Here is a 12,764-nt window from a genome sequence, read left to right on the forward strand (position 1 = left end):
CTGACACTGTTCCACCTGCTCCACCCTCCTCAGCATCTGGCGCCGAAGGAAGGCCTCAAGTATCTCTTCATACCGCATGATATTGTGTTTTACAGGGTTTTTAGAAGCAGTAGACAGTGGTCGCGAGGAGAGATCCTTCGTCGACTTGGCACAAGCATGTATCTCACTTCAGGCCCAGACGGATTGCAGCGCCGACATCACGATTAAATTCGCCACTGTCATGTGCACGGTGACCTTATGTATCTCTTCCCACAGATTCACGGATCCCGAGGACAGAGCGTCCACAACAGCAGCCTGAGGGTGTCATCACGACACCACGGGACGACCTCATGGAGACGGATCTTCGCCTCCCCCGCCTCCTCTCGTCCTACTGATGGAGCTGGATCCGACCACGCTGCAGCAGCCGACGCCTTCCACATCTGGGTATGGGCCTCAGGAGATGGACACGCACACTTCTGGGTGTTCTTTGCTCGAGGGGGGAGGGAGGGGGGAGGAATGTTGCTCCCTAAAGTCAGCGCTGGAACGCCAGTCGGGAACGACAGAGAATAGATGGTTATGAGAAGAGATGACTATGAGAAGAAGTCGGCCCATCGCACACTGACCGACCTGCCTCCAGGACGACAACGCGACAGTAGCGGCCCCTAGGTGAAGAGGACAAAGTGCCATGCCCAACTGGTGGCAGCCCCATTTCGACAGCAGCTTCAACATAGCCACTTTGTTAGCCGACGCATCATTGCCTATATCATTAGTACTCTCTACATAGCACAGACTTGTTTTTGTGTATTCTGAACAAGAACGATTATTTTGTATGCTGCCCTTTGCTTGGGATACATCTATCAAAGTTAAGTATTTATAATTATCTTGTTATAATATAACTATTAATACGAGTTGTTTATTGTTTGTCTAGCGAACAATGTATGCAGAATTCTTACACACAGCACTATAAGCACTGCAGGTATAAGATCGTCCACTCCGGTGTGCATTCGCGTGTTCTATGCTTGCTTTCATATACGTTGACATTGACTGCCGTAAAAAGTGCTCACTTTCACACTACGAAAAGTTCCACATTTCTGGGCATATGAATCGTCACAACATTAGGGTTTGGGGCTGCAAAAACTCGCACAGCTCACATGGAGACATACGTGATAACCGGAAGCCTAATGTCTGTTTTTGCCTATTGCACGGTAGGGTGACAAGCACCTTTTTCTTTGCAGAGAAAACCATAATAGAGTATACTGGCCTGGACATGCTCCAACAGTTACTGTTACGATGGATCGAAGAGTTGCAGCCGCCCATCATGTTACAGTATGGTGGTGCGACCCCACATTGGCGTCTGAAGTACGGAATTTGCTGAATGACATTTCCTGAGAGATGGATGGGTATCATCGTCCTGTTGCATGACCCGAGTGCTTCTTTTGTGCTGTTACGTCAAGAATTGCGTGCACACAATAGCAATCAATGCATTTGTGCACGAATCAATCAAGGAATCTGAACTGCTGATGCTACAGTGCTACCCTACATGGCCAGAACTTTAATATCGCCTTAGTGCACTACAAGCGACAAGGGGAGCACACATTTAAATTCTGGCATAACAGAGAGAGACTCCCAGATTTGCTAAACGGTTTACAACAAACCACGTGGCACTGTCTCTGATAATTTCCAAGTTAAAATGTTTTGAAATGATAGCAGGACTTCCCTCGACAGCCTGTATCACAGACAGAACCTTCCAAATCCGAATTTTTCAATTAGGTTGAAACCAGTGTAGGTCACGCCTCGAATCTATTGTGGCCGTTACCTATGGGACCCTAGCTTCATTAAGTACAGCAACGTTATGAATTTTGTATATCTTCATAAACTTTCGTGGGTTATCCCCATCAGTTTCTGCAAATTTGTCTTTATAGCTGTTTTCTATAGCCCTGTGACATCTTTCTATAAATACTTTCCTTAAGTCTCTGTTCCACAACAGTGAACCGCTTCTACTGAAATTACACTACTGAAAAAGTCGCAACTTCAAAGAATTAATGTAGAGTAATAACATTTTGGGAACACATTTGTCTAGGTAACATATTTAAGTGATTAACACAACTCAAAATCACATGCTAATGTAAGTTATAGGTGAGTCATTGCAAATGTGAAATGTTGCTAAATTAATATCCGGTGTAATCGCCCGGTCTGTTGAACGCAAGCATGCAAACATTTATGGACTGTGTTGTACAAGTGCAGGAGTGCCCGTGGCTCTTTCTCGGTAAATACAGGGACGATTAGTGCTGTTTGTGGATGACGTTGGAGTTTTCGTCCTATTATGTCCCATATATACACCACTGGAGGCAGATCAGCTACTCCAACACGCCAAGGCAACATGGATCAAATGGCTCTGAGCACTATGGGACTCACTTCTGAGGTCATCAGTCCCCTAGAACTTAGAACTACTTAAACCTAACGACATCACACACATCCATGCCCGAGGCAAGATTCGAACGTACGACAGTAGCGGTCCCGCGGGTCCAGACTGTAGCGCCTAGAACCGCTCGGCCACTCCGGCCGGCCAAGGCAACATGTCAAGCCTCTGTAGAGCATGTTGGGTTACAGAAGTGGTATATGGGCAAGCGTTATCCTATGGAACAACAACCCATGGAATACTGTCGATCAATGACAGCACAACAGGTCGAATCACCAGATTGACGTACAGTTTTGCAGTCAGCGTGCGTGAGATAACCACGAGCCGGCGGTCATAAAAAATCGCATCCCAGACCATAACTCCATTTACAGGTGCAGTGTGTCTAGCACGCAGACTGGTTGGTTGCCGGCCCTGAACTGGAGTCCTTCTAACCAACACGGGGCCATCACTGGCATCGAGGCGGAGTCATCTCTCATTATAAAATGCAACAGACCTTCACTCAGCACTCCAATGAGATTTCGCTTGACGTCACTGAAGTCGCAAAGGCGGTGGTTTGGGATCAGTGGAACGCGCGCTACAGAGCGTCTGACTCGGACCTATCTTTGAAGTAACCTATTTGTAACAGTTCATTGTCTCACTGTGGTGCTTACTGCTCTCCGCATTACTTCTGTAGATGTAATACGATGGCAGAGCCATTGGCTGGACTCGATGGTCTGCCCTCTCGGTGTTGCCACGTGACCGTCTGCAGTACAGACTTCTTGCGACTGTACGTTATTGTGACCAGCGCTAGTCGCAGTCATGTACAGTGACTTCATTCCTTTCAGGTCTTTCTACAGTATCGCAGAAGGTCTGTCCAGCTTCTCGTAGACGTGTTACACTACCTCGTTCAAACTCAGTGATGTGTTGATAATGGTGTCTTTGTCGCCTTAAAGGCATTCTTGACTAACATCAACTCACCACGTCTAATCTCAACGGAAATTAACGCCCACGACCATTACAGAGAATATTTAATGCAAACGTGATTTGTATTGTCATAGTGGTTCTAATACGCAGTGCGAAATCTAAATAAGTATCATCGTTCAGATGGTCTCCAAATTCCGCGTCAGAGTATACGAAAGACAAAAGTTAAAATACGATAGCAGAAATTACAATGTTTATACGATTCACAGACAGCTGGTGCTCACGACTTTACTCCTCAATGATATCTTGACAACTGTGATGTCAGGAAGGGCATCCGGCCACGAAGTTAAGTAACAAAATAAAAATAACAGTTACCACCCCGATAAGCTGACCCCCTACGCGATGCGATAAACGTTAAATATAAGAAGAGTCTGTGTTACTACAAAAAAGAAATAGAAATGAAAGAATGGGGAATGCAGAGGAGAAATAAAATTAAATGCAACTTTGTAAGTGAAAAATTTTGTTCAAGATTTTGTCAATACGCTGATGACGTATCAATTAAAAAGAAATGAAAATAAATGAATGGCAGTCTCAGGAGGAAATATGCATTACAACTGGGATTTTACAGGTCAAGTGCTGTGTTCAGTTATACGTCAATAAATAGATGAGATTTTAGTTAACACGGATGAAAAATGGAATTCAAAAAAATTAAGTGACGAGTGACTCGGGACGGTAGACACCTGCTATCTACATGAAAGCAGGACACGAATTACCAGCGGAGGTAGGACAGTAGCTAAATAGATTAGTCCTCTGATTATATATTCCCACAAAGAATTTCCCACCGACGTAAATGCAAAAGCTGAAGAATAGATTATTAAGTATGAGCTTAATTAAGTATTACGTATCATCTGGATATTATATTACGCAAATCAGCTATTACTAATTCTCGGAAGGCTCACAAGATAAGTCCATGGCAAGGAGTACCTTTGTTGGTTTTCTTCTAAGGACTGCTCCGAACATTCACTTGCTCTCTTTAATAACAAACACATAAGATATTGGTTCAGTTATGCTGTATGCAGTATAATTCGAGATTTACCTCTTCTCATATTAAGGTCGAGTTGATTTGATGTCATAAACGACCGATCACCTGGATAAGCGTAGCACAAACACATCCAGCTACAAAAAAAAAAAAAAAAAAAAAAAAAAATGGTTCAAATGGCTCTGAGCACCATGTGACTTAACAGCTATGGTCATCAGTCCCCTAGAACTTAGAACTACTTAAACCTAACTAACCTAAGGACAGCACACAACACCCAGTCATCACGAGGCAGAGAAAATCCCTGACCCCGCCGGGAATCGAACCCGGGAAACCGGGAGTGGGAAGCGAGAACGCTACCGCACGACCACCAGCTGCGGATGTCATCCAGCTACACCTGTGACACGTATCTTATTAGCAAAATGATGACAGTCTTTCCGCAAGCTGCTCTTTCTTCGAGAATTCAATAGATTTTACTATATTTTCCACGGATAGCGCTTCCTATGTTGACGTGAACTGAGAATGAGACCACTGAAAAAGTAATACACTAGAGTCACAAAAATTAACTATGCTTTCTAAAATTCCGGCACAAAGAAATTATGGTCGGTTTGTACACCGACTAGGAGTATGTATACAACAGTGTACAAGTTGCAAGTGGCCAAACCCAGAGAGATTGCGATCAGTATGGTCGTCGTCGCTAAGTACAGACACTGAAGACAGGGCAAATAACGTAGAAACATGGATGCAATGGCGAAGTCTTGGTGACTGTGTGATTTGGAACGATTCATATTGATCAGTATGGATGGAAATGATTTGCCATGTCGCCTCGTATCCTAAAAGCACGGTGTGTGTATCAAACTGGAAATACAAGAGGATAGTACACAGTAAAAAGAGTCTACTGCGACTGAAATGTGACCACTGTGTGGAATGACCAAAACCTTATTTCCATTAGCATAACCGGCCGTTATACACTATGTGATCAAAAGTATCCGGACACCTCCAAAAACATACGTTTTTCATATTAGATCCATTGTACTGCCAGGTAAACCATATCAGCGACCTCAGTAGTCATTAGATATCGTGAGAAAGCAGAATGGGACGCTCCGAGGAAATCACGGACTTCGAACGGGGTCAGGTGACTGGGTGTCACTTGTGTCATACGTCTGTACGCGAGATTTACACACTCCTAAACCGCCCTAGGTCCACTGTTTCCAATGTGACCTCACCGATCGACATCGATACCTCTCCTCAGTGCAGCACTCCATGAAGAATGGGCTGCCATTCCTCAAGAAACTTTCCAGCACCTGATGGAACGCATGCTTGGGAGAGTGGAAGCTGTCATCAAGGCTAAGGTTGGGCCAACACCATATAGAATTCTAGCATTACCGATGGAGGGCGCCACGAGCTTGTAAGTCATTTTCAGCCAGGTGTCCCTATATTTTTGATCACATGGTGTATCTTCGATCACATTGTTGGATCGACGTCGAATCACTATTTGCGTCGATTGTTAGACGCCGTCGGCAGGTCCCCTGCTGTGATGGCCTCATACATGTTAGACGTTGACGCTGGTAGCTTGCATCGATAGGTGGCATAGCAGGCAAACGTGAATTTACGGTTTTCGGGTGCCACTGCATAGGAAATTCACTCACGACTTTTGCATTATGGTTTCCCATCTCACCAGCAACCACCTTGGAGAGTGCGCAGGGCATGCTATACTTTGATGGGTCAATAAACTTTTGTGAAAGATTCTGTTGTCAGTATTTCAGTATATGGAATTAAAAGTTGTTAGTTTTTAATTGACGTTTACATCTTGTAGCAACAACGTACATGCAGAACAGTGGAGGTAAAACTCAGGTCTCAGTGCATACAATGCAGTTCTAACACACCTTGAAATTTTACTGTTTTGTGTTGTACAGTGAGACAGACAGCTAGGATCCTATCTACGAGCTCCACTTTAATAGTTAATGGACTGATACTTTTAATTTTTAGACTAAAAATAATAAAAAGTCTTCTGAAACATACAAGCACATTTGACTACTGTCGAATACGGCATCACGTGCGACTGATACTGAGTATGAAAGCACATCTGACTAATGCTGAGTACACAAGCGCAACGGACTGGTAATGAATATACAACCTCAACTGATTAATAGCTTATTTAGTATCCAAGTAATACTGAATAACTAAACGTAACAGAATTAATTCTCTACAAGTTAAACACAACAACTCTAGATGAAATTTGTCAGAGCTCTATCGTCCTATACCTAATTGGATTTGGAGTTGGCGAACAATTAGCACCTACCGGTAATCCAGTTTGCAACCTACTTCACATTGAGACATAAGATGAAAGAAAAGCGACGCTGTTGGTTCACTTTGGGGAGGGGCCAAAAAGCGAGGTAATTGATCACATCGGATTAAGGATGGATGAGGAAGGAAGTCGACCGTATCCTTTCAAACGAAGCATACCGGCATTTGCCTGACGCGATTTAGGGAATTTACGGGAAACGTAAATCAGGATGCCCGGACGCGGATTTCAAACCGTCCTCCTCTCGACTGCAAGTTCAATGTGCTACCTACTGCGCCATCTCGATAGTAAAAGCGATGCTGTATCTATGATTTGGAGGCAGTAATTGTGCAGTGAACTTCCTTTTTCCTGACCATGTGGTTACCAAAACTTTTTCATGTTTAATCTGAATACCGTTAATAACTCTGTTGCTAAAACAAATGTCTAATCTGCACACAGATGGTTGGTTTTTACAAAAGAGAAACGAAGCTGCTGACAGACACACAGACACACACACGCACACACACACACACACACACACACACACACACACACACACACACACACACAGAAAGAGAGAGACAGAGAGAGAGAGAGAGATTTTTAAAACTGAACCGCTAACTGGTCCCACAAGATACGATACACAGGTAATCTTATAAATCGAGATTCCAGATGATCTGTCGTTGTCTACATGACACCTTATTTAGATGATGGTCAACAGTATGAACAAATTTAAAAAAAATGCATAAGACAGCGCTGTCTGTAATTATTTTTATTTATTTATTCATCTATTTCTTTTTTTGTGCTACCAGTTTCAGTTCCAAACCGTCATCAACCTCATGAAATTTATCACTGATATATCACATAATATGTCATGTGATAAATCTATGGATATTTTCCTGCAATTAAAAATGGTTTGGAACCAAAACCAGTAGCTATATACAGTTATATACATACATAGTCATATTACTTACTACGATAAAATAAACAGAAACATCTCAGATATGGTTCAAACACCAATAAAATCCTATTTAATTTGCCGGCCGCGGTGGTCTAGCGGTTCTAGGCGCTCAGTCCGGAACCACGCGACTGCTACGGTCACAGGTTCGAATCCTGCCTCGGGCATGGGTGTGCGTGATGTCCTTAGGTTAGTTAGGTTTAATTAGTTCTATGTTCTAGGGGACTGATGACCACAGATGTTTAGTCCCATAGTGCTCAGAGCCATTTGAAGCCTATTTAATTTGTGGAAGTATCGTAATTTGCTAAAACCCTAACACATCTCGTTAATCTTAATCTGATAAGACAAAGGATTTGGAGTTCACATGCCATCATGCGATAATCAAAGTATTGAATTTACCAAGAATATCCTCTCCTTGAAATTACGAGCATACCACCCACGACAGCGTAACAAATGCTTAAATATTTTTACATATGCGGCCGAGAAGCATCCACAGTAATAGAATGCGAAATCACATAAAGGGACATGGTAATAAATTCCAACCAAAGTCTTGACCCGCTAAATTACGCAATATTATATGTACGAGACAGATAACAAAAGTCAGCTAAGCCAGGCATCTATCAGTATCAGTGAAAAAGATTGTGTCAGACTGTAGATCTGAGGGAATCATACGTAAACGCTGTCAGGAGTACCGAAGTTAGTATCCAAAGACTAATAGATGGCACAGAAACTGAAATCGAAGACAACAAAGCAAAAGTCCAAATGATGAACTCTGTTTTCAAGCTACCCTTTATACAGGAATTCCCAGAAGTACTACACGAGTATTTTATTACCACTTGACATGTGTCACGTAGCGATATGACAGCTTCTCCGAAAGCGCAGAAACATGGCGCGGAACGGCCTCGAAAGACATCGGGTGTCGCCCTCACCACTGCGCAGAGTGCCCGAAAGCACAATCAGAAACAAACTCGGAAATGCAAGCACGTAACGGAATGAAGATTTAACAACATGTTGAAATGTCCCCTTTTGTACTATTTATGCATGACTGTGCTTAAACTGATACACAATATTTTGTTAGCGCAACGCAATCTGACTTTCAAAATTCCCTACAAAAGAATGGCCCTGACTAACATTAAACTATACCTTTCACAAATCACTTACCTCACAAAAATCTTCGCTGCTCAAGCTACTGCAATACAGCGAGCGCCACTACTGCCAGCTAAATAAAAGATTCAAACTACTGAAGGCACTAACTACTGATAGGGATAGTTAGCAAATGAAAGATATTAATAGAGAACGAACAATGTATTTACCTTGATATCATCACAAGTCATAATATATATATCAGTTCATGACAAATTGCAAACCTCCGCCATCTCTCTCCCCACATCCACCACTGCTGGCGGCTCACCTCCAACTGCGCAACGCTACGCGTTGTTCACATCCAGCTGTCGCTGCCCAACACTACAATGGCAGACAACAATGCAAACCAGCCACAGACCGCACACAGCACAGCCAGTGATTTTCATATTGAGCGCTACGTAACGTTGCCAATAAGAAAACATAAACAGCCTACTTACATAGAGAAACCATAAACAGCCTACTTACATAGAGAAAACATAAACAGCCTACTTACATAGCCCCCATGCTCCCCACAAAAAATTTTACAAATTTTTTTTTTGGGCAGTGGCCAATACAGATTTGAAAAAAATTCTTCATAATTACAATAACAAAGATATCAAATGCACACACTTATTGATACAACGTTGGTCAAAAGCTCAAATTTTCTCACAGTCCATAAAGACAGTCCTAATCGTACATAACAGGAGAATAGCAGTGTTTTTCTCAAAGTCTGAGCAGTAAAAGAAAATGCACACGGAAGTAGTGGATTTCCATGCAGTCTTGAAGAAGTAGTGTTGTCCTTCCCACGGAAAGACAGTGCTGACTCTCGACATGCTGACAGGTAATGGGCCACCATGGAGCAAACCCACAGCAGAGTCATTCGAAGTTTTGAAGAGTATTGGTAGGTAGGTCATCACAGAGCAGACCCACTGGAGTCCTGGTAGAGATTGTGGTATTGGTGGGCCATCAAAGATGCAGACCCACTGTAGTCCTTGTAGAGATAATGGCATGGTGGGTCATCAAAGATGCAGACCCACTGTAGTCCTTGTAGAGATGGCCAGCAGCCATCCGTTGCGACTGTGCAGGTGCACAATCACCATCGAAGAGTCTTGCGAATAATATAGCAAGTCCATAACCACCACTTGTGCACTCACAACGTTTTTAGAATTGTCCTTAGAACCAGCAATGCTGTTATCCAGTCCCTTGCAGAATTATTAACACACGTGCAAACACTAACAGTCCCTACTTCTCACATATTGTCCATATACTATGACCAGCAGAAACGTGTGCAGTGAAATGTAACTTACAAGTTAATAATATCATGAACTGGTGACAATTACAATTTTATAACATAAGAATACAATTACAAAGGTACAAAATACATCATTAAAAACATAATAATACAGATAACATTTGTAGTAATATGGGCTTTACAAAAGAATAGAAATAGACATATACGTCAGTGTTACAGGAATTATGACATGAGTACATACATAGAAGATCAGAATAATTACTGAAACATCAACTTCACACATGAGCATTTAAACAGAATGAATAATGTCTAACATCTTTACAAAGTAAATAACATATTATTAATGCCAATTATATTTGAGGATAACAGTATTCCTCATCATAGTGAATGTAGCTTAATATTAAAAGAAAAAAAATTCTATGAAACTACACAGAGACAGGAAGAAAACAAATACTCAAGGGTACACAAACACATAGTGGGATAACACCAATAGGAAAGGACAGGGTTCGTTTTCAGTGTAACATGTGGTACTGCAGTCCAACCTAAAACTTCATATATCTTTCCTCTTATTTCATCCTTTGTTTCCACCAAAAAAATTCTATCTAAGCATGCTTTCTGTATTTATTTCACATATTTCTTACCTCATTATTTATTTCCAAGAAAATCCTACCTATACCTGCTTTCTGTACGTTTTTCATATAGATTCTCAATGCATTTCTTCCAATTCATCGCAACTCATTCTCTTCTATAGTCTACCCCCTCTTAAGCTAACTTAAATCTACTGAGCTCAGATGCTAAACTAAGGGACGAGGCAATGCGGCATCACATAACAAATCAACACAAACAGCAATGCAAAAAATGCAAATTGGCAAAGCTAGCAGCATAAATGAGCAAAAGTCAAATTCAATAACACTATGCCTAGCAAACAGCAGCAACTTATACCTAAACATGACATAGCGCAAGCAGAAAAAATATTACACTAAAATGGCCATGTCTAATACCTATGTCACATCTTAACATTAGAGTGATGCATCACAATTTATTCTACAAAAGAAATTACCAAGTACTTGAAAAGAAAATTATGAATGCAGTTCCTGTGAAGGTAAATGTCACTTTGTGCTCCCTCATTTTTTTTGAAAAAAATTATTATATACTCGATCTGTAGACAGAAAATATTTATATTAGTACATCTATAAAATTTTATTTTAACCAATGCTGCAGTGCAGCTAGAAACTTGATATTAAACAAAATGTGTAAATAAATACATAAAGCAAGCCATATGGCATTTTTCTTAACTAGCAAGGCAATAGCTGTGAAATGTTTCTCATCGTTTCATTAGGCATTTCAGTAAATATCATAAATTACGAGCTCCACAGTATACTTTCAACAAGGAGATGTCAGTAGCGCAGACAATGGCCTTCCCTTTCTTTTTTTTTCTACCTGTGCTTCTGACGAGGCACTCACACTAATGGCTTGTTCTCCAGGCGTCTGACACACCTGGGTGCCCACGACGCATTATGTGCAGGTGGTCACCTAACCTTCGTACGGAAATATTTTCGACAGCAGTTTCTGCTACCGTTGCAGTCATATATACAAAATTTCACAGGTCGAGAATTTACTTTGCAAATGTGTAGAAACAAAATCCTATAAATATAAGTGTCCAAAAAAAATATTCGTCAGCATTGTGATACAGTCACACATTTCATAACTCTTAAAGTACGTTTCTTGGTTTCCAACATCCTTTTCATAAATCAGAGTCCCTAACCCCTACTCCTTATTCCTTACCTTATTACACATATACATATTCATATTCATCAACACGTCTTCAATATTTCATCATAATAGCTACATAGCATAATCAGATTCCTCATATAGCATCAGCTTATTTATCATAAACATACCTCAACAGCATAGTACACATCGTCGTCGTAATAATAACATCATAACACTTCAGTCAAATCTTAAAATCGTCGTAACTTCCTCCAATAATTTCAAAACGTAAAAAAAATTCTCTGCTCATTTCAATAGTGTCATCTACCTCAAACGTACTTTAAAATCATGCTCCCTTACCAAATATATCATTCAAATCTCTCATAGTATCACAATGGTTCCGAAAAAATATGAACAGTTTACAAAGTACAGACAAAATACAGTTTCATAAGTGTGAAGTTACCCAACTGTGTATTGCGTAAACATCTGTCACTGATGTAATAAAAAAGTTTATCTCTCAGTTACATGATCAGATAGCTGTGTAATTTGTGTGTTAGAGAAATATGGTACCGATGTGTAAAGTTGTATAAGCAAATACCATATTAGCTAGGGTTCCTTGTGGTTGCCACACACATGGTACACAAAGTAAGCGTGTACCCCCCTGAGGATAAATGTAATTATACCCTCAGGTGTTACAAATTACAGCAATGGAATGAAATGTATCACGGAAAACTTTCTTTGTAATTAAAAAATCTTGAAAAATAAATGGCTTAAGTACAAAATCTCTCAAATGCGTGTCCTGTAGCGCTAAATGTGCGTCTTGCTGCAACATAATCTCTGTGGAAGTGTCGTAATTATCGTCCTCCGAAAGCTAAGTTCTGCAGAAGTCAATGTACTTACCTCATAATACACAAAAGTGAAATGCTTTGCGTATAAATGTCTTAGTTATTACGCTTATTGCCGTGATGAGGAAAGTACTGTGCTGTAACGTATTGTTGTGCTACAGAAAAGGCTGTCTCCTTGTAGCTATACCACAAAAGTTACTACTAAAACATGTTTTTCTTTCCAGAAGAATTCAGAAAACTGTGCAGATATAAAACAGAT

This window comes from Schistocerca serialis, chromosome 3 (assembly GCF_023864345.2).
Source record: "Schistocerca serialis cubense isolate TAMUIC-IGC-003099 chromosome 3, iqSchSeri2.2, whole genome shotgun sequence".
NCBI classification, from domain to species: Eukaryota; Metazoa; Arthropoda; class Insecta; order Orthoptera; family Acrididae; genus Schistocerca; species Schistocerca serialis.